This window comes from Ascaphus truei, chromosome 4 (assembly GCF_040206685.1).
Source record: "Ascaphus truei isolate aAscTru1 chromosome 4, aAscTru1.hap1, whole genome shotgun sequence".
Taxonomy (NCBI): Eukaryota; Metazoa; Chordata; class Amphibia; order Anura; family Ascaphidae; genus Ascaphus; species Ascaphus truei.
The window spans coordinates 405963854-405988482 of record NC_134486.1 but is presented as its reverse complement, the minus strand read 5'-3'; the positions used below and the strand labels follow the sequence as shown (position 1 = coordinate 405988482).

At 43.8% G+C, this 24629-nt stretch overlaps 1 protein-coding gene across 5 annotated transcripts in view; it reads left to right on the top strand.

Moving 5' to 3' along the window:
- The window catches only part of FAM167A (family with sequence similarity 167 member A), a 130129-nt gene that overhangs the window by 26457 nt on the left and 79043 nt on the right, over nt 1-24629 (top strand). Inside the window, exon 1 of one of the 5 annotated variants that reach the window (XM_075598710.1) lies at nt 1098-1340. The exons of the other annotated variants lie outside the window; for them this stretch is intronic. The gene's annotated coding sequence lies outside the window, so the exon portion shown is untranslated. Of the gene's footprint in view, nt 1-1097; nt 1341-24629 lie in introns of those variants that run through there. 5 annotated transcript variants of the gene reach the window in all.

Sequence of the window (24629 nt, the reverse complement as noted above, 5' to 3'; positions counted from 1 at the left end):
TAGCTTCGTTCTGTATAGCACACTGGACCTGTCCCTCCTCCTGGTCGCACCCCTGCTGATCCATTGCAGTTGGGACCCTTTCGGGCTCCAACTCACATCCATCCTTCTGGGGATCCTTATTCCGCTCCATTCTTGGACTGCCACTTCTGGGCATCTGGATCTGAATTAGCTACGGACTGGCCACGTGGGCCAATCCTACTATACCCTCTGTGTCTTATCTTCAAGGCCTCTGTAGGGCATAGGCTTCCTCTCAGATAGACACACAGTGTTTCTAAGGGCCGTCTTTGGAGGCGCTATCTTAGTGGGGTATTTTCCCTGACTGTAAAACAATAACCAGGGATAGATCGAATATACCTATCAAACCTATACATAGGGCGATAAGACGTCCCGTTTTTGGGGACTTTGTCCCGGGTTCCAACTTTTGAGAAAAAAAAAGTCCTGTTTTCTTTCGGCGTTTGCTGGCCATGCATGCACGATCTGCGCTTGCCGGTCGCTCCTGCGTATGCACGGCCGACAAGCACCGACTGCGCATGCGCAGCCAGCAAGCCCTCATTGCACAAGCGCAGCCGGTAAGTTGCCAGCCGCTTGTGCACATGCACGATGGGTGCTTGTCGTTCGCGCATTCATGATGGGTGATTGCCGTTTGCGGATGAACGCTCGGCCTCTCCTTTCGCACATGTGCGGTTGGCACTCACATGTGCAAAATTTGTGCCGGGGAAAATATGGTCTCACTACCTAGTACATGACCACCTGCACAGAATAAACAAGAATAAAGGTTACACAGTGAAGTTTAAGTGTTTTCCCCATGGCTTGCTCAAGTGCACAAATAACTTATAACTGCACATTGAGAAACACGCATTAGCTATACATGCTATAAGTCGTAGTCCTGCAGCTGCGTAACAATGTCATAAAAATCCCCACATTACTGGTGGTGCTGTTTGTATCGCTACAGTATATATCTGGATATAGGCATAAAACATTTCTTTGTATACTGCATGCATTATAGTGTACACTAAAGTGAAACATTATTCAGTACATTCTGAAATGCTGTATTTTCCATATCTACCTATTGCATTAATTGGACCCTTTCGTTAATGAGAGATATCATTCCTGTTTCTCTAACTTCAAAGAGTGCATGTTGTTATAATTAAGGGAGATCTATATAACCAGTTTTTAATCAACATTGACACCATGCAAATGACCTGGTTTCAGAAGCTTGGATTGAATCCAGTCCTAGCTTCCAACTCCCATTACTGAGTGCCCTTGAACTTTTTTGATTCCATAGGAGCTCTTCCAGTCTGAGAATGCTGTAAGAATGCTGTAAGAATACTGTATAAAAGGTACGACTAGACTAACATGTCGCATTTGAAAGCAGGCAATGGGCTGGTACGGTACAGCTGGAAAGATTTGTGTTTCTGTATCCTTTGATTTGTATGGTACCCTGCTGGCTACTGATTTCCTGCACTTGCACCTCTAGAAGAGACAGACTGGGTATGCAACGCTCATGTGCAATTACATGGATGTATCATATGTACATTGGTAAAGAATGCTCCAGAGCCAACAGGAATGCAAAGCCTGCACATTGCGTTTAGTTGTTATTAGGTGATCAGACAACTTTGGGTTTCCATCGAGAGACGTGTTTGGTTAGGCTGCTTCTCCATCCCGTAAATGGCATTGCTCAACAGCTACAAGGCAATGTAGTAAAACCTTAACTAATAGTCACAGGCCCAGATGCACTAAGCTCTGATAAAGCAGCACACACAATGTCAGGTTACCTAGAGTTGTGACGGACTATCTCCCTCCGTTTAACGCATTCGAAGGTAATCGTGTGCAAAAATAACGGCCATTCTTTAACTCACGAAGCATAGGCGTAACGTCAGGTTAAATGAGCACTGGCTTGCGTTAGCTTCATATAACATTGGTCGCACAATGCCTGTATTACAGTAAGGTGGTGTTACTCCTATCCAGACCCTCAAATATAGCTTTTGTGGAAAGGAGACTTTTATTAGAGTCCCAAGTTACTTATATACCACCCTAACCCCCCCTTATACAATACATGGGGAGACACCTGAGCACAAAAAGGAAAACACCTGACATAGCTGGGATAAATGCTAATGTAGGTCATTTGAATACATTTTGCATATGCAAATCAGACTCTATCACAGATTTCTCTCTCTCTTTCTCTCTCCCTAAATAACCCAACGTTAATTGCCTGATTTAACCGGCACAGCCTTTAGCAGATATGCCATGTTGGGGGTAGCACCTATTTTGCACATAATTAACACTAATGGTCAGAAAAAGGTAACCACGCCTTATTTCGTGGCACTGGGTTAACATCGGTTATTTCTAATGGTTGATCATTGTTACAATTGACCTAACGTTTATTTAGTTTAACGTTACGTTAAGTAGCCTAATGGAGCTGAGTGCAACTGGCATACGGTGTATAAACTGTTACAGCCCCCGAGGGTTCACTTTAAGCTCATGGTGGGTTATGGGGAAAGGATACAGAGAGTTATAGTAAGCGCGACGGTGCGTGCGACATCGCGCGCTCCGAGAACAAAGTGCAGCATCTGATAGGGGCTGACCATAGTGCGCACGAGCGCGGCGTGACACAGAGCGGCCGCACGGCAGATTTTTCAAAAGACAAAATCATTTAGTTTGTTCGTGCAGCGGCCGCGTCACGTGAGTGGTTCAGCCAATGAGGGCGAACCAGCCTGGTGACGCGTCCACCACACCTCCCCAATTGCTGGAAGCTCAGTTCACCGATCGCTCGGACTGCAGGCGTGACGCGAGACCATGTGCTCCGTCGTCCGCTATCGGGCGCCTACTATAACCTCCGCTCGAGCTATTTTAGAGCTTACAAAGGACTTACATAAATGTATGTTTTAGTCTTATGAAAGTTAATGCTTAATATTATTCAGTGTGTCTGGGAAACAAGGCCACGATCTCTCCACAACGCGCTGAACTATATATCTAACCACAACATCATTCTCCTTATGTTTCAACATTGTAAGCCAAGGTAAATACTGTATCACGTGTGTGATATTTGTCACAGGCTCAAAGGTGTATAATACTTCTCTCTTATGTTCAGCGGATCAGTGACATTTAATCATGTCATCCCTCACTGAGTTTAGTCACCAAGAGAATGGTGAGAATTTCCAGGCTGTATTGCAGCGGGGCTCAACTCCAGCCCTCAATCTCCCCCAACAGGTCAGGTTTTCAGGATATCCCAGCTCCAGCAAAGGTGGCTCAATCAGAGGCTCAGACTGAGCCACCTGTGCTAAAACAGGGACTGATTGAGCCACTTATGCTGAAGCAGGAACTGATTGAGCCACCTGTGCTTTAACAGGGATATCCTGATAACCTGACCTGTTGAGGGGTGCATGAGGACCGGAGTTGAGCCCCCCGCTGTATTGTCAGTTCCAGCCCCCGCTGTTCCTTTCCCTAATGACCTCGCAGTACAAACTGACTGCTAGAAAATAAAACACGTTTTAGCAAACTCACTGCAGGTGCCATGTATTATTTCTGTCTTTATTTGTTATATATAGAAATATTTCATTCTGTTTTTTCTGCACTTTCGTACGCTGTAGTAGCTATTTGTGAGCCTGGTTCATCTTCCTTGTCCACTTTTCAAAGTATAGAAAGGTTATCCGATGAACCATTGTATAGGCAATTTAACTACATGAGTCCCTAATAACATCAGTTGACTAGTGAGTGGCAGAATTAAGTGGAGTGCTTTATCACAAATCATTGAGGACAAGTAGCAATTACGTTTTGTGTCATTATAACTCACCATTGTACAGTACATTATTGCAACAGGACAGTATATTGGTTCCCTTCAAGTTTCTTTTCATTTCAGTTACTGTACATGCATTATTTTTTACGTAGTTCCTAAAAGGCGCACCACAAACACATTCCACCTCCCCCCAACCCAAATACACTTACCACCCGCCAACCCCCCACAAAAACACTTACCAATGGTTGCTCCCGCCGGGCTCGGCTCTTCTCGGCTGCTGTCTCGTGCCACGCTGGGCCACTCTCTCACTCCAGCTGGTGGCGCCAGAAGCCGATGTATCGGACGAAATCTGTTTCAATCCCACAACAGTTAGGAAACTAAGATTCGTTGAATCCACCAGGGGCTAAGGTACCTAACTGGTAGATCCAGAAGGTTTCCCTTCCTCAAAGACGCCTAAAACTGTCACCAATGTATCGGACGAAATCTGTTCCAATCCCATAACAGTTAGGGAACTAGGGTCTTTATTGTGAACATGAATGAAATGACGTGACAAGTTATGTAGATTATTCCCATTCACCACATTGCGCCTACGCTCTTAAAAGCGTGTACTCAATGGTCTAACAGTACGACCCACATGAGATCATATACACAATGTGGGTACTAAGACAATTGATATTCCCTGCAACTTTATATTTATATATATATATATATACAGTGTTCGACAAACCTATACATTTGCTCGCCCCGGGCGAGTGGATTTAACCCCCGGGCGAGTAAATATTGGCCCAAGCAGCACACGTTTGGTACTAGGTGGCGAGTAGATTTTTTTGTGTGGCGAGTAGATTTTTTGGTGATATGTCAACCACTGTATATATATATATATATATATATACACACACACACACACACACACACACACACACACACACACACACACACACACACATATATCACCCTTAGAGTTTGAACCAAAACTAGAGCTGAAGTTCAGGTGTTTTCAAGTAATGCGGAGACTACGGCCGCATTTGTAATTTACAGATGTTTCAGATGATGCAGAAACGGTCAATTTTCCTGTTGTGGGAATTCTACTAGGAGCCAACACTCCTTTAAGATTATTAGCTTTCCTATACAGAATAGGGACTTTTTTTTTTTTTTTAGGAAGAATAGGTCCCAATTGTGGATCACACAATAAAACATTCCAGTGTTTATTGAGGATCGATTGGATAGATCTATATGTTTGATTAAAAGTTGTGACAAAATTAGGAGCAGAATGATCTCTATGAGTCTTGTCATTTATAACATCATGTTTAATCCTAACTAATCTTTTATCCTTTGATTTAATAAGTAAAGAAGTTCGGTCAATAGCCAGAACCTTATTGAAGGAATCACCAATGAGCTTGTTATCTTACCCTTTGTTAATAAATGTATTGCCCAGAATCTCTGATTGTTTAATGAAGTCACTGTCACGTGAACAGTTCTTTCTCAATCTATGGAACTGGCCGGCCGGGACATTATTTAACCACAGGCCATGGTGGTAGCATGAATATAATTATTGACCGATACTGGTTTAAAGTGTGTCTGTGTAACTACATTGGAATCTTCATCCACTGTTAGCAAAAGATCAAGATGAAACTCTTGGTTCAATCAGAGAAGAAAAAATTCAATCACGTGTGACGGAAATAGACTTAATACAAGCGACTCTTAAACCACATTCAGAAGATGCTGAATTCATAGAATATGATGAGCTTACTAATAAGAGAGTTGTGACTTTTGAAAAAGAACTCATTGTAAGGAAACAGAACAAACTAGACCGTGATAATGATGATTATGCCACAGATAAAGTGATGAACTGGAAGCGCTGTTATGAATTGTATTATATGTCTTTATTTATATAGCGCCATAAATGTACATAGCGCTTCACAGTAGTAATACATATCATATAAATAACAAATAATATAAATAACAGATCATGGGAATAAGTGCTTCAGACATACTGTAAAAGTAACATTAAGGAAGGAGCCCCTGCTCCGAGGAGCTTACAATCTAATTCCGAGGAGCTTACAATCACATATAGTCACAATAGGAGGAATGGGAGCGTACAGTTTGGTCACATACCCAGAGGAAGGAACCATGCATTTGGTCCCGAAGAGTCATCTGGGAAGGCTGCCTTGGAATCTACATCCACTGTTGGCAAAAGATCAAGAAAGACCAATAATATATTAAATGTAAACTTGAGTCCCAAACTTGAGTCTCCTGCGCATACGTAATCAAATCCAAGATGGCGACACCCTGCTACGGGAGTGTGTATATGTGTATATGTATATAAATATATGTATATAATCTTATTAGCACAATGACTAACTCAGGTACAAGGATCTGTGTACAGGTATATGTCTATATCTAGACTATCACATATAAATTGATTACGTAGATTTTTTTTTTTAACCCTGTTGTAGTTTAAAGCAAAGGTGCAGCACCCTTTATCCTTGCCATACTTCCATGATCTTAAATCCAGTTTTCTCATCTTTTTCGCTGTGTATGTTCAGGATATTACAAGTCACTGACAATGGCACACAAGTATTGTACGATACTTACTTTACTTAACAGGGGGAGTGGCTGTTTCAGGACTTTTAAATGCAGTGCTAACTATAGTATGGAAATGAAACAGCGGTAAAATACGAGAGGTAAAGTTGTTTTCTCCCCCCTTAAGCTGCCCTCTTAATAATTGATCAACACATTGGTAATGTAACTTGGAAACAAATAAATCAGTAGGTTACTTCAGCATTTTTTCCTACAGTATTTTCCATTTACACTAATGTTTTGTAGATGCATTTAGAATACTTTTTTTGGAATGCAGCTTTTTTAATCAAGTTGAAGAAAATACACCAGTACAAAAAATAGATACATTTCCTAGAAATCTTGGCAAGTGTGGGGCTTTTGTAGAGACAGCGGCGTTGGAACCCTAAACAAAGGAAAATGGACTTGTATTTAAAATGCAATAAATCATGCAGCTTTAAATAAAGAAATTATGTTAAAAAAAAATTAAAAAATTGCACTCCCAGATAGTATTCCAGCATCATTCATATTAATGGCATATTCATTATATGGTTTCCAAATAAAAAAGTGCAGGAACTCAGTCCCCCCTCTAAAATTTCCCTGATAATGCTCTCAGATATTTTCCATAGTGCAATAATTCCAGTATAATGGAGGTACAATCCAGATAACCTCCTCACTTTAAAGTTTTGCGCGGTGTGGATATCTGTCGGAGAATAGGTTTCTTAACTTGTTACAGGCAGTCCTCGGTTATCCAACGGAATCCGTTCTGGAAGTAGCGTTGGATAGTGAGACCGTTGTAAAGTGAGTCCCATGTTAATCAGTGGCGGTGAGTGTCAGATAACACATTCAGGCGTCGGATAACGCATTCCCGCGTTAAAAAACGGCCCGTAGGGAGGCATTGTAAAGCGTTGGATATGCCATTCGTTGTAAAGTGAAACGTTGGATAGCGAAGAGTACCTATGTAAGATATAAGGTTGCGTTGGTTTTACTCTTGTGCAGAAAGTGTTAAATGCCAGGTAAACGGTTAAAACAACAAAAGTATGGCACGTGTTCATAAAATCAGGACAAACATGTAGAATAAATAATACAGTTTTTTGGTTTTTTTTAAAGCAGCGTTACTGTTAAAGGTCTCAATGCTGCAGGATGTTCATAGATAATTATTAAATATGGGAGCGGTTCCAAACGCAATGTATGAATGCATTATTGTGGTTCCAAGAATTACAATATCTTGACAACACCAACTCCGATTTAAACATGATCTGAAATATTGCTATGCTCAGTTTTCCCATTCTCACAGTACCACTGTGTGTCCTCGAACATACAGTATGTATGTATGCATGTATATCTTTATTTATATAGCACCATCTACGTACAGATTGCATCACAGCAATAATACACGTGACATAATAATATAACACATAATGGGAATAAGCACTTGAGACATAAAAGTAATGTAGCCCTAAGACCCCGCCCCCCCCCCCCCCCCCCCCCGGTCGCAGATCGGACCCTCTGAGGTGTACAAAGGTCTGGCTACGTGTCTTGGTGTGGTGCATACCTGCTGGCAACAGGAGGGCCTGAGTCTCCCGCGATGGTGTGGGGGGGACAGGACCAGGTTTCTGGGGTTCATACCTTCATCCTTTCTCAGTGATGCAGCGCCTCCATCTCTGTGAAGCCCCAGGGATATGGGGTGGAACCCTTACAGAGAACTTCCCACACAGGGATGAGAGATTCCAATCTCAGTCAGTCTTTATAAAATCAGCAACAGCTCTCTTTATTATCACACAGCAGCAGCGTAGCAGCAACAACAGCAAAATGCTGTTAATCAGGTACAGGGTCTTCTCTCCCACCAGACTGCATACCCTCAGGATGGTCTCTGGGTACTCTCTGTGTCCCTGCCACCACCCCAAGCCACAGGCGCTCAGGGTGGGGCTAGCTTTTCCCTCACCCCTTAGGTAGGGTGAGAGGCACTGGTCCACCTATAGCTCACTAGTCTGACTGTCCAGTCAGACACTCCAACACCGACCTCTCAGGCTGAACCCAGGACTCAACTCTACTGTCACTGACAGGAACAGGCAACTCTAAATAGAGACAGCCCTCCCCTTCATGACATGCCCTCCCATTCATTTCTTACCAGGGCTACAGAAACATTAGGAAAAGAAGTTCCTGCTCTGAAGAGCTTACAATCTAAGTGGTAAGTAGCAAGAACGTACAGAGACAGTAGGAGGGTGTTCTGGTGAGAGCGTCTGCAAGTGGTCAGTGCATATGAGGTGTATAGCATCAGCCACGGAGCTGCCCATACGCTTCGTTAAAGACGTGAGTTGTAAGATGTAGCGTCAGAGGGCGCAGGTAGGAAATGAGTTCATGTGAAATGAGACGTGGAGAAGGAAGGAGAGGGTATGAGATACATGAATGGAGATAGAGGAATAATGAGGCTGGTAGAACGAAACGTGTGGTTTGAAAAGAAGTGAAGTTTGAAAAGAGGTGAAGTTTGAAAAGAGCACATGTAAATACTAGGTGAGGCATGGCAGGGGTAGTAGTGACAGTCGGGATCGCTAATACTGTAGTTGAAAGCTATAGCTGTACTTGCTTAGGATATGTTTTGAGCATCCTGCCAATAAGTCCCTCTTTTCATCATGATCATTATTTGGGGTATGTGAGTAACAATAATTGGATGTTTCCAAATGTTTGCAGCTTGCAGTGCAGACTTAGTAACCTGGATATGGGGGTGCAGTCCTCACCCTGTACTGTGCTATGTAGATGTACCTTTGCTATGAGATACGAGGCCCCATTTACTACGCTATAAATCGAGTGACCAGATTTCCCAAACTAAAAACTGGGACACACAAAAAAAATGTTTTTCTACAACAAATTACATCACTTACAAATAAATATTATAATGGTATTTATCTAATAACGTCCCCACTTCTGCTGTATTATTGATTTATCTCCCTCTTCTCCCCGCACTCCCCTTTCTCATCCCCTCTCTCTCTTGTCTCCCATGTCTCTTCTTCTGTCTCCCCTCCTCTTTCTTCCCCCCGCCTCTTCTCCCTTTCCCCTCTCTTCTCTTCCCCTGTCTCTCTTCTCTCTCCCTTCTTCTCAAAAGACGATTAAACCTATTAATACTAGCTGGAAGACAGACAGGAAGGATGCAATGTGTCTATAAATAAATCTTCTCTCTCCTCTCTCTCCCCTGTCTCTCTCCTCTCTCTCTCCCCTGTCTCTCTCTCCTCTCTGTCTCTCCCCTGTCTCTATCCTCTCTCTCCCCCCTGTCTCTGCCCTCTCTCTTCTCTCTCTCTGTCTCTCTTCTCCCTCTCCCCTGTCTCTCTTCTCTCTTCTCCATCTCCTCTCTCTCTCTCTCTCTCTCTCTCTCTCTCTCTCTCTCTCTCTCTCTCTCTCTCTCTCTCTCTCTCTCTCTCTCTCTCTCTCTCTCTCTCTCTCTCTCTCTCTCTCTCTCTCTCTCTCTCTCTCTCTCTCTCTCTCTCTCCTGTCTCTGTCCTCTCTCTCTCTCCCCTGTCTCTGCCCTCTCTCTTCTCTCTCTCTGTCTCTCTTCTCCCTCTCCCCTGTCTCTCTTCTCTCTCTCTTTTCCTGTCTCTCTTCTCCCTCTTCCCTGTCTCATCTATTTCACCTGTCTCTAATCTCTTGTCTTCCTCCCCTCTCTCTTCTCTCTCCCTGTCACTTCTCTCTCCCTTGTCTCTTCTCTCTTCCCTGTCTCTTCTCCTCTCACCTGCCTCTTCCCCCTCTCCTGTCTCTTCTATCTCCTTCCGTCTCCTCTCTTCTCTGTCCCTTCTCTCACTTCCCTGTCTCTTCTCCCTCGCCTGTCTCTCTCTACACACACACACACATGCTTACCTACATACACACATGCTTACACACACACACACACACACACACACACATGCTTACCCACATACACACACACACACAAGCTTACCCACACACACACATGCTTACACACACACACACACACACACACACACACACACACACACACACACACACACACACACACACACACACACACACACACACACACACACACACACATATATACTCTTACCCACATATAGACACTCTAACCAAGGCCGCCAATAGAAATCTTGGACAAATCCCTGGACAAATTAATGGAACAGCCCCCCCCCCCCTTATTAATCCCCAGACCCCCCCCCCCCCCCGTTAATCCCTACATCTCACTCCCCTCTCCTTGTTAATCGTCACATCCCCCCCCTCCATTAATCCCTGCACCCCAGGGGGGAGGGGGGCGGAGAATGAGTTGTGGGGAGAGAGTGAGGGGGAGAGGAAAGAGGAGAGGGAAGGAGAGAGAGAGGGAGAAGAGATAGGGGGGGGGGGGCAGAGAGGAGGAAGATAGAGGGGAGAGAGGGAGAGAAAGAGAGGGGAAATGGGGTGAGAGAGAGGGTAAGGGGGAGAGATAGGGGGAGGGGTGAGAAATAGGGGGAAGGGGGGGAAAGCGAGGGAAACTGGGAGAGGGAGAGCGAAGAGGGAGGGAGAGAGGGGGAAAGAGAGGGGGGAGATAGAGAGAGGAGGGAAGAGGAGGGATGGTCGGAGAGAGGAGGGGGAAAGAGAGGTGGGGAGGGAGAGAAGGGAGAGGGTGAGGGGATAGGTGGGAAGGGGGAGAGAGAAGGGCAGAGAGCAAGAGAAGGGGAGAGGGAGAGAAAGGGGGAGTAGAGAGGGTAGAGGGAGGGGGAGAGAAAGAGATGGGAAATGGGGTGAGAGAGTGGGGAAGGGAGGAGAGGGGGAAGGGGGGAGTGAGGGGAACTGGGAGAGGGAGAGAGAGGAGGTGGGGGAGGGGGGCAGACAGGGGAAAAGGGAGGGGGAGGGCGAGGAGGGAAGCGAAGGGAGAGAGGGGAGGAGGGAGAGAGGGGGGAAGAGACAGAGGAAAAGAGAGGGGGGAGATAGAGAGAGAGGGGGAAACAAGGAGATTGCAAGAGAGGGCATGAGTGTGCCCACTGCCTACCTGCTGCCTTGGAGGATTAAGGGGGCCTGCAGAGCTGCCTGCTGGAAGGTGCCCACTGAGGTGCCTGTCAGGGGAGCCTCCCTTCCAGTGCCATACAGCATGCTGCTTGGACAGGCACCTTCCAGCAGGCCCCCTCTGCAACCCCTTTCAGAAGGCCCCCTCTGCAACCCCTTTCAGAAGGCCCCCTCTGCTGATCAGGACACATGGTAGGTTAGCCGGCAGGGGGCCCAGGCCCCTTTACTCACTGGGCACGTGGCAGGAGTCCCAGATGCCCCCCTGTCACCGGCCCTGACTATTACCGACATACACACACACACAAACACAACACACACACACATTCTTACCCACATACTCACTCTCTTAACCACACACTGACTTACACACACTCTTACCCACATACTCACACTCTTACCCACATACTCACACTCTTACCCACATACTGACTTACACACACTCTTACCCACATTCTCACACGCTTACCCACATACTGACTTACACACACTCTTACCCACATACTTACACTCTTACCCACATACTCACACGCTTACCCACATACTGACATACTCACTCTTACCCACATACTCACAGACCCACACTCTTACAGACCCTATACTCACAGACTCGCACTCTTACACACATACTCACAGACCCACACTCTTACAAACCCCATACTCACAGACTCGCACTCTTACCCACATACTCACAGACCCACACTCTTACACACATACTCACACTCTTACCCAAATACTCAGACCCACACTCTTAACCACATACTCACAGACCCACACTCTTACACACATACTCACAGACCCACACTTACCCACATACTCACACTGTTACCCAAATACTCACAGACCCACACTCTTACAAACTCACAGACCCACACTCTTACACACATACTCACACTCTTAACCACATACAGACTCACACTCTTATCCACATACTCACAGACCCACACTCTTACCCACATACTCACAGACCCACACTCTTACACACATACTCAGACCCACACTCTTACATATCTAGCCCCCTCCCCCCCCCCCCATACAGGAGATTTGGTAGCTACAGGGTGTGCTCTGGTGCTGTTTAGCTCATCTGTGATCTTCCAGGAGATCTAAGGGCTCCTCATGATGTAATTGGGAGTAGCAACAGGGTAGGTTTTCTCCTGGTGCAGCACCTCCATCCTATGAGGGTCCGGGCAGAGACAGGATAGATCCCCACAGGCACATACTTCCCCAGTGACAGGCTCACACCATCAACTGTACAACTGGGTCTTTATTGATGATACTGAGCAATCTTTCTCCACAGTCCCTGGAGGTGACCCAAGCGGCTTGAGGCCCCAAGAGCCTCTCCTTAGCTCCCTCACCCCTTGATGGGGCAAGGGGAATCACTCCCACTCCACTGACAGGGGGAGACACACACACAGCCACAATTTGGTGGAGTTCCAGCTTTTATACCCAGGGGAGGGGCTTGTAACCCAGCCCCATAACAGGGCAAGTCCAGGCACTGACAGGCATCACATCATTTGCATGTGACCTAGTCAGTACGCTCCCCAGGTATGACACTCCAAACTGTCAGTAGGCCTGCCCCTGGATAAGGCAACATAGTACCCATCCAGGCTGCAACTGCAGGCTAGGCCCTGTGCAGGAGTTCAACACCAACACTGCCTGTTCCAGGACTTATAGTGTTGAAGCCAGGGGCACTATGCTACACACACACAAACTCCCAGACCCACACACTTACATACTCACAGACCCACACTCTTACCCACATACTTACACACCCACACTGTTACCCAAATAATCACAGACCCACACACTTACCCACATACTTACACACCCACACTCTTAGGCCGCTCTTGTAGTGCCGGCGACGGCGCCAGTGACGCAACGGACGGCAAAATAAATGTATTGACGCCGTCGCGACGCTTATAGTAGGAGAGACGCGACGGCGTGACGGCGTGACGGCTTGGTTGTGATCGCTGAAAGTCACTTCAATTTGATTTTTCCAGCACCGCAGCGTGACGTCAGCGTCACCGACGCCGGTGACAGCACTATAAGCGTGGCCTAACACACATACTCAGACCCACACTTTTACACACATACTCATAGACCCACACTCTTACCCACACACTTACTTACACACACTCCCTTACCTTATCATAACAAAGCACACTGGATCCTGCCCCAGCACACTGGAGCTGCGCAGCGCCACCTACTGGCCAGAGGAGACGTTGAGCTCCAGCTGTTCCTCTCTCTCTGCTCAAAACCAGAACATTAGCAACATTGTTGGGACACCGAGACAGTAACTTAAAAACCGGGACGTCTGGTCACCTTAGCTATAAGACATTCTACAGCCCCTTAAAGTTTTTGTTATTTAAAAAGGCCCAAAGCCTGCAGTATAGTGTTCACATGTCATCTCCCGATGCTGCTTCACTCTACAAGGAAGCACAGAGAAGTATTCCAAGGGTCTTATGAGTGTAGCTGCCTTTTCTGTACATCCTTTAAAGTCCAGTTGCTTTGTCACTAATTGAAAGGGGCTTAATAGGCATTTTAATTTAGGTTTTTGCCTATTATTTTAGGAACCAAATATACAGTAGAGAAAATCCACACGGTGATTAAAAAAAATCGATCGTTCTTGCGGTGTTCACTAAAAACCTATCTATGCAAGAAGATTGCTACAAAATAATCTCACTTACATGCTGTGATTTGATTTATAATGGAAAGAAAGAGAAACAAGGCGGGAAAAGACACGAGTGACCCTATTCAACTCATGATGAAAACCAAATTGTGTCAAATCACACACAGCATTTGGCGCTAGTGGTTAAATATATGATCTCGGGGCCTCGCTTTTTTGGGGATTTGTTGTTATGAGGAGTTAATCCAGGGGTCCCAAATCTTATAGAATTTGAGGATAGTTTGGTTGTGTGTGGCTGTTAATTTCCCCATTAACATTACTTCGTTAATTTCGTTAGTTAGATGGGTCATTGAGAGTGGTCTAATCTTCTTCCAAGATGCAGTTATTACACACCTGGCCGCTGTAAGGATGTGTGAGAGGGGGGATTGGCTGTGGGGGGTTTAGATTAGGTTTTGCTAAAATCACTGTTATTGGGTCTTTTGGGATCTTGATCTCCAAAATTGAGCTTATAAAATCGATAACCCGAGATCAGAACGGTTGTATAACTGGACATGTCCATAGAATATGTGATAATGATCCCACCTCACTACATGCCCTCTAGCAAAGCTTAGAGGCTTCAGGATAACAGGATTTTAATCTGTCTGGGGTCATATACCAGCTAAATAGGATCTTATAGGTGTTTTCTTTTATTGTTGAACATATCGAGGTTTTAGAGGCCCTTTCCCTATATATTAACCCAAACCTCCCATGGGATCTCTGTTTGGTGGTCTGCTTCCCACTGCAACATATAGTTATGTGGTGAGGGACTGGTTTATTGTAAAGGTAGGATATCAATCCCTTTGAATGGGCTTTGGAATTACACAGAGTTTCAAAGGATGTTTGGTTTGGGAACCTCAGATTAGGGGAGAGAGAATATATAAAATGTCTCAAATGGAGATATTCCAGATAACAGCTTTGCAGTATAGAGAAAGGATCTCTCAGCTCCGCAAATCCCACGACCTTGTCTTTACGCAGGAAATCCCTAACAGAGGTCAGCCCCTTGTGTTTCCACTGTTTTAAAGGCAGGGATTTCTAACTAAAGCAATTTATTCATAGCTGGATTTATTCAATTTAAATAACATTTTCTTTGCTTAGGATTCCCACACTTCTTACAAAACACTATTGCTAGCTGTAAATCTATGTAGGAGCACATGCCAACATCAGGGGTAATGGAACGATGCAGCTGCATGCCTTCTTGTTTAGCTTATGCTACTATTACATTTTGTTGGAAGTCCTTCCAGCACCAAAAGTGCCCAACTGCATGTGGCGTCCAACTACAATTTGATCAGTCACAATCACATATGTTGTAACCACTCGAATAGGTCGTACACTCAGTGTTCATAGGCTATCAGCATCTGTGACAGATTTGTTGATATGACTCCCATTAAATTGCCTTCGGTCTGCATACTTGAAACCTTGTCATATATATTAAGGAAGCCCAAGACATTTCTTTTCCCTAGCTAGCAATGCTCTGATTGTGGGGCTGATCTGGGCGCTGATTAGAAAGTTTCTCACAGTGCCTGTCCTATGTTTTGAAGAATGGGTTTATTCTAAGTATTCGGTGCTCCCAGGAAACTCCATTCTTTCAATGTTAATGGCGAAAGTAGACACTAAACCAAGAGGGTATGAACTGCCGGCTTAGTGATTAGCCCTGGGGAGATTGAGAATAATAAGGTTGATTATAAGCAGATCCTACTCCCACAAGAATGGAATCTTTTTTTTATGCCGCTATGAATAAATAGTGAATTTCTATATGCTTTTGTTTGTCTTTGTGTTTACGATCTTCCTTTGTTGAAGGAACCTGCAAAAGTTGAATTCCATATTTAACTCTGTTTTTTTCCCCATGGCATCCCAGAAACCTCTTAGGATGCAAGCAACTGCTTGTAAAGTAGAGAAGTGGTTCCAGCGTGGGCTATTATATTACCACTAACAGTGCTCTTTTCAAGATTTCATAATGCTTTATATAAAAGAAGATTTTTTTTTAAAGAGCCTTCTTTGTGTCTAGCCCTGAGCTATGTGCATCCTTCGATATACTGTGGCATAGAAGAGAGAAGATATCCGTTTCAGCTTGAGCACAGTGTGAAAGTGGTAAGAATGCCTGCTGTTCTGCACTAATGCTATCTTAGACGATTTGTTTATTCTGCAAGTTTGCAGTTATGCTGCATGCCACATATTATTCCAGCTAGCAATGCAGAACTATTTTCCCATACGCAGCTCCATAGAAAAAAAACTCCACAGACCAAAAATCCTACGTTTAGCATTTTCCTTGTACAAATGAGGGGTTTACATTTCATATTACATGGTTTAAAAGGTGACTGTGCCAACCGTTACACCAAGATAAATCCTCATTGCTCATTCATCACATACTCCTGCTCAGTATTACTGTACGATAGCTTGCTCTTTTAGCCGAGTACACCTACTCGTGTTTTTTTTTACTTTGTACAGTATATTATATAATGGCATGGAGCAGCTAGCTATTAGGACTGAATTTACTGCACCCGTTGTATCCTCTGAACAAGCAACTTTTGCAGCAGAGTCCAAAAACGTTTTGTTAGTAAATTTAAGAAATAGGAAATACAAATTCTAGTAAGATGCAAATACCGTTACAATGAGCATTGCCATATATATTGTTAAAACATACAGAACACCTACAAGCTCAAATTGAACCCCCAAAATACCCACAACATATATATAAGCATATAAGTTTCACAGAGGAGTGCTACTGAGCATGGCAATATATATTTAAAACCAGAGACATAACATAAAACACAGACAAAGCTCAGTGCACATCCAGAAAAACCTATATACGGTACAGTGCCTAAATATACATGTATAAATAACTAATAAATAAAATGGTCTTTTAGTTTAACATTTTGGCCAAATTGTTGTAAGCCCTTGAGCCAAACTTCACGGCAGACCACGTACCAAGTGTCCCTAACACTAATATAGATTCGTAATAACCTGTGCATTGCCAGGAAGAATGATTTATAATAAATCTGTCAATATAAGTTGCAAAAGTTCTAAGTCTGATTGAAGCTTTTATTAACCTGTACATTACCAGGAAAAGCACTCTGTAATAGATTTGTCACAATCACACTGCATGCAGGCAAGTTCCCCTGATAGTTGGAGATGCCATGGAGTGAGCTTTTAACCATTTAAATGTGGGAGGGAGTTTTTTTTTTTTTTTCAATTGGATAGGAGGTTGCCAATGTATGTTTTATAATTCTTGTGCAGCTAGTCTTGGCTGTTTTGGAGGGTGGCAACCTCCTATCCAATTGAAGCTCACTCCCTCCCACATTTAAATGGTTAAAAGCTCACTCCATGGCATCTCCAACTATCAGGGGAACTTGCCTGCATGCAGTGTGATTGTGACAAATCTATTACAGAGTGCTTTTCCTGGTAATGTACAGGTTAATAAAAGCTTCAATCAGACTTAGAACTTTTGCAATTTATATTGACAGATTTATTATAAATCATTCTTCCTGGCATATATATTGTTGCAAGAATAACAAGTTTTATTTTTGCATTGCAATCTATCAGTATACATAATATCATAATACTAGAGTTCAGTTGCAACAGTGTCCATATTGCTGCCCACTTCTAAAAGATATACGATATGTCTGCAAAGGTTTTAGAACAAGATTGCCACATCTTTAGAATTCAAACACGCTTTTTATGCTTAATTTCAGCAGAAATCTAGAAGTATTGTTCATTCCCTCAGCATAGAACTTGCAATTAGAAACGCATTTGAAGTGCAGACTAAACAGGTGCACACTGATGTGAATCATTCTCTGATTTATTTTCCTGTCTAAGAAATAAAAGGTTTTTCTTTTAATGCTTTTTGGAAAATGTGCGTGTGCAAAATGAAGGCTTGCTGTTTGGGTGAATAGTTTAGTGTGTCCCTCATTGCTCCAGTCTCCATGGCAACCTTAGAAATGTGTGTTTCTGCATGTCCATTACACCCAAAGGGGAATCACGACAAGGCAACTTTTACAAGTTCTTTAAGAAATACCAAACACCAGAGTCATCTTTGATGCTTAAAACATCAGACAAATATCACTGAGAAACAGTATATACAGATATATACAGTACATTATTATACTTTTATAATACCAATCTCCCCTAGTCCCTGCTTCTATGGTCTGGGCTATTATACTTTTATACTATGGGAATTTCACTGAAATAAAATCATTTTAACTGCAATGAGCTGTTTCATTAAGTGCTGCCAGTGATGTGGGATTTGCATTTTGCATTGCATTAACATTAAAGACACACTAGCACATGTGAACTGCCTATCATTACTGCAAAGTAGTACAACTGACCATTAAACTCAATTTTTGTGCACTCAGACGCGATCACCCCGCAAAACGTAAATAATTGTAGGGGATTTAGAATTAAGCTTTTCGCGGTCACTGTGGCAGTAAGTGTATTACATCTGTACACTTTATCTCTCTTGAAATAGCCCACTGGGGAAAACATTTGAGTTTGTTCTTTGATAAATCTGGTGAAATATTTTGTCACCAAATTTGCTTACATTTTGCAGATGGGACACTATTAATCAAAGTCACCAAGGCGTAATAAATATAGACATGTACATCTGTTTTGCATTTGTTATCAATTGCATTTCACTAAGACAATGAATGTGATGGAATCTGTTAGGATTAATTAAAGTTTCCCAGCTGGAAAATCACTACTATGCTGTAGCACAGGGGTGCGCAAGATTTTCGGGGGGGGGGCACGGCAGTTATAGAGGTTCCGCGCGCTCACCCTAGGCATTTAAATTAAATGCCGGGGAGCCGCGCGAGGCCTCTATAACACACTAAACATTCCTTACATTCGAGCGACGCGTTGTCATGGTAACTCGGCGTGTGGGGTCACGTGACAACACGTGGTGTCATGTTGCCATGGTAATGTGGCGTCATGACCCCGCGTGTCATTTGACGCCAAGCCAAGCAGGGTGGGGGGGCGCAAGCTGCAGAGGAGAGCAGGCAGGAGAGTGTACGGGGAAAAGTTTGTGCACCCCTGCTGTAGCAGTCTCAAACAAATAATATTTAAACAAATATATATATATATATATATATATATATATATATATATATATATATATATATATATATATATAGTGCAGCTTTTAGCATTGTTACTTGTACTATCTTTTTAATAATGATGCAAAAAGCATCACCGTTTCTGGTTTTAAAGCAGCAGTTCAAGATGCTGCTTTTTTTAAATTTTCTTTTCTTTCCCCTTTAATATGGGCATCAATAGAATCCACACAATGATATGTAATTATCTAAGTTGCCGATCGATCCGTTCTCCTGTGATCGATCGGCGAAGATACGGCTTGGGGGGTTCATTAAATGGCTGCCCGTGCCGCAGAAGAGAAAAAGAGATGCAAAGTTCTGTGGGGAAGATCATGTGACCAGGCAGGCACTAGATACAATTGGTGCACTGCTAGAGAGTGGGCAGGGCTCAAAAAGGGGTGTGCCAGAGCCTGTTTCAGAAGAGGAAGGGGACGTGACTTTGTAAATGGTTGCTAAAGAAACAAAAAATGCTTGGTACATTATAATACATTCAAAATTTTTTTTTTTAAATGCTACAAGTATTTTTTCTATAATACAGAAGTGATTTTTTTTTTTTTTAAATCACACACGTAGGATACTGTATTACTTGGCCTACAGTTTTAATAGAGAAGAAAAATGGCAGTGCACTGCGGAAAAAAGTTTGAAAAGGGTTGGACGCAGCGGATGAGATGAAAAAATTAGTTTAAACAACACTCGGTTGAAAAAAAAATCCTCTGACACATTTCACGCCTGTTCTGGAGCTTTATCAAAGAGTGACGTATGAGTCATAGTGAGACAGTATTTATCTTCATATGTTCTTTGATCTTCTTAAAAAAACTATGTATGTATTACAGTATTTAGATTTTATAGGTGTTGTAGTTGATATTTAGTTGTGTTCCTTTAAGTTACATAGGACAATCCTTCTTGAATGAGATTCATGTAATAGTAACACAAAAGATGTGATATTTCTTGGGTACTGATATGTCATTGGGAGTTTTGTCCCTTTCCTTTCTTCTAAGGCTGCGTCCATGGAAGGACAGGCAGCTCTGAGCCGTACGGACGCTCCGCACTGAGCCCCGGCATCCTCAATGAGGATGTCTTGAGAGGGTGCTCACGCGAGCGCCCGCAGGCGTGCTGAGGAGTTGGGTTTTTCACCCGACAGCCAATGCTGTTTTTCAGGCTGAAAACCTCCAATCACAGCACAGCAGCGTCAACGTCACGGCGCCGTGACGCTGACGTCGCTGCGTTGCGGGCTATTGGCCCAGCGACGTCACTGCCCCGCCTCCCCCCACCTCCCAATCACGGACGCTGGCTCGCCTGCCAGTCCATGGGATCGCTGCTGACCGGGCAGGCGAGCCTCAGCGTCAGCGCGGAGGAGCGCGGGCTGAGGCTCTATTGACAGCCTATGTCACATGTACCATTGAAATATATGTATCAAATTGCTCAACGTATGTGTACTAGTGAGCAATCTGTATACTCACTGGATTTGTTATTTTGTGAATGTATTTATATGTGGTCTATGTCATTTAGCTGTTCCATTTCTTAGGCTGGGTCCACGGTGACCGCGCGCTCGCGTCCGTGCGCGTGACGTCACCCGCTTTTTAGCTGCGAGTTGTGACCCTCATTGGGCCAATCGCTCACGTGACCCGGCCATCGGGCCGTGGAATCAAATTTAACTGATTCCTCGCGCACCGCGCGCCCCTCGTGCTGTCACGCACGCACAGTCTATGGCTGCGATCATTGCCATAAGGCATTGTGATCGCGCCACACGCACGCCGACCATGGACGTGGCCTTTGAAGATTCTAAATGCGTCTTAATGCAGGGGTGTGCAAACTGCGGGGTGCGAGATTTTTCTGGGGGGGGTGCGGCGATTGCAGAAGCCCTGCACTCTTCCCCAAGGCATTTAAAATAAATGCCGGGGGACCGCATGAGGCCTCTGCAACTCAGCTGACCGAGATGCAGCCATCTGGTATCAAATGATGCAGCAGGTCACGTGATGTGAGGTCACATGACTCCCGCACTATGGTAAGGGGTGTTGGGGGGTGCGAGCACTGGGGGAGAGCAGGCAGGGGGCGCAGCAACAAAAGTTTGCACACCCCTGTCTTAATGTATGCTTCATCACAAGGTACAGGGATCTAGCCATCCAATGCTTATGGCTATGCAGAGATTTATAGCATCATCTGCATGCCAGATATCCATGTTTGATCATGCTAATTTTGCAATTAGATGTTATATCTGTACATACATTTATATTGGTGTACTATTAAGCAGTTGAATCAATTTATGTCTTAAGAGTTTGTATTTATTACTGAGTCTATCGATTTGCATTGATTGCACTTTCTGGCAACAGTTATAATATAGTATACTAATATACATGTTTGTCTAGGTATTTCTTTTAACTTATTTGTTTTGAGGCATGTTTGCATGCCATGTTCTTCACACGATTTTCATTGTGTCAAATAATGTTGTTGTTTTTAACACATTATATTGTTTCTTGTTACTTTGTATCTCTAGGATTTGTGGTTTCATGGACGAATAGTGTCTTATTTGACTGGATTCATTACATCGTGTGTTCCCGGTTTTTAGCGGACACTTTTCACCGCTGCATCCAGGACGACACTTCCGGCATCAAACCACTATAAAAGTGTTCATACTGACTCAGTGTAATCACTCTTTGATAAAGTGCCAGAACAGGCGCAAAACCCGTCACAGCACCTTTTTTTTTCACCATGTACATATTTGCCAAGTGCTGATTAAACTTGTATCTCATCGTCCGGCGTCCTGCCCTTTTCAAACTTTTTTCCGTAGTGCACCGCCATTTTTCTTCTCTACTATGCATTCATCAATCCGGCAGCAGCACACCTAACAGAAAGGAACTGCCAGGAAGTTCGGTACTGTGAGTAAAGAGACACTTACCCACAAGATGGGGTTACACATGGAGTGACATTTATCTCTTCTTTCTTGCAAGTTTCGAGCCAGTGTGGTTTTGGACTCTGGGAGCTTCCAGGTCAGAGTCGGTTGGACAGCGAAGTCGCACCCAGTGTGTGGTCTCATGTTTCCATCCCCCTTCCTCTCTCCCGATCTCAGCCACGTCCATTGATTTCCACATGCATATGCTCTCTGCTTTATTTATTGTACACTGGGTACCCACCACTCAAGGATAGTCCCTGATCCATTCAAGATTTACTAATAGTCCTCACATATAATCATTATTCACCTAAGAAAGTTTTTGATGCACCAATTTCAGGACTCGTTCCTACAATGTTTTATGTTTTGAAATAGGTTTTACAGAACTTTGTTCTGATTTTGAAAGGCAAATGTTTTGTATATGGAAGACGGCAGCAGGAACTGAATAGAGAAGCTACGATTGCATCTTGGACACTTAAGCCCGCAACAAGCATCACATACAGGACAAACCCCTAAAAATAGCATAGAAATGTCATCCTCGGGCTCAATTATTTCAAAACCAAGGAGGCTCTCCTGAAAGCTGTAAGGGAGACACCCCGGCTAGTGTTTGAGGAGTCTGCATTACTTCTGCTCCTGTTGGAGTCCCTACCCCTTCTTGATTAAGAAACATATATTTTTCATGCTTCCCACGGGAGTGCTGTTATTGTTATACTTGTATATGCTATTTATATGTTATCTATGTGTTCGGTTTACCAATATCTATATCCAATATCTATTTTCACAACCTGAGCATCCTAGAGGAGACTATTCCAAGGCCGACCTATTACTATGGTCGTTTCAGTTGGGGTTACATGTCTTGTCCGAACGACCTATAGAAAGACAGAATACGGAGGGATGTGATTTTAGCGGTTAAGACCTTCTACCATTCTAGGCACTGTGATCAGAGACAAAACATGTGTACCTCCTACTGATATTTGATGTAAAAGGTACTCTCTGCTTTGTGTGCTCTCTTCTATTTTACAATTCTCAGGATTTCCCCAGAATCCATAAACATACAACATGACCCCAGTACGCGATTCCCCCTGCTCAGTAACCTGCGCAATGTTCACCTCGAACCACAAGTGCACAGACAACCCCACCCGCCCCCACTCCAGACCCACATCTGGGCCATCAGGTTTGGAGACACCACCAAATCTCCCACACTTCCCCCAACCCCACCCCCATTTTTGCCCCAGTGTCCATCTCCCCCTCACAAACATTTTCTGGAGTTAGTGTCTTTACTCACCGAGTCACTCCTGACTGGCACTGAGTTTGAAGTGGGCAACAGGTTAAATTCCCGGTGTCTGCTCCTTGTGACCTTGGGCAAGTCACTTTATCTCCCTGTGCCTCAGGCACCAAAAACATAGATTGTAAGCTCCACGGGGCAGGGACCTGTGCCTGCAAAATGTCTCTGTAAAGCGCCACGTAAAACTAGCAGCGTTATACAAGAACATATTATTATTATTAATAAATACTGGTCCCTCCAGAGTCTTCCCAAAATGTGTCACTTGATCGCTCTGATTAAAAGCTTGATCTCAGCTTAGTCATAAAATCTCAGGTTAACAAATTATAGATGTTCCTACACCTCATCACGTAGTGTCATATAGGATTAACTCTCACAGCGTTAAAGGTCTCAACAGCCCTAACAAATGTAGATTAGCATCTATGGACTATAAAAAAATAAAAGCTGATATTTTGTTTCTACAAGAGACCCACTTTAGTTCCAGGTCATAACCCCCTTGTCTTGATGTGACGGTAACTTTGTGACAGGCTATTAATAATACACACCAAAAATATAACTGGGTTGAACTGAACACGGCTGAGATATGATAAAATATAATTTATTCCTTGAAAAAGGTGAACACACGAGATTATACAAATAACAGACAAAATATGCACTTACTTAGGATGGAAATGATGAAATAGTCAGAAATCTTGACTAGCAGTTCATGCAGTAATCTTGAAAATCACCAAGACACGAAAGACAATTGAGTAAGGGCTGATCCTGGTTTAAATACCATTTCAAACCCCTCTCTTAACCCTAGGCGCCGAGTTGGCTAGAAAAATCTCTTTGAAGTTGATTGTAAGTGTAAAGGATGACACTCCCAAACCACTCAACTTCCTTTGTTCCCGGCCTTTAGTATAAACAATCAGGGCAGTTAACTTTTGATCACTTTTGATCACAGGGCTATGCTAAGACTTCAGGATGCCCTTCCTGCCCTATTTAGCATAGCAGATGGAGTCTGCATTTTCAGAGCAGATCCAAAATCCCATATACACTTTAATATATTCACATATTAATAAGTTCCGTTCTGATGGGTCCAGTGGGTCGAAATCTGCCAGTTTTTAATGCCTACAGTGCCCCTAAATATTTGCCAAATTTCAACTCTCTGCGACCTCGAAAACCGGAGATAAACAAATGCACTTTAACACATTTTTAAAATACAGGATTCTTCCCTTTAAAAAATGAATCTCTGCTTTTCACTCTTTTCCCATTGAAATCAACGGGGTCTGCCGCCATAGCGTTGAATGGCGGGCTCCGCCGTTGCCGTCAATGAGGTTTCCCGCCATAGGCTTTCAATGGGGAAACCGCCGCCATTGAAGCCTATGGGAAAATCCAACAAACTTTACATTCGTCCATACTCCGTCTGGTTGTTCAGAGAGGGCTGGGAAGGGTCATAC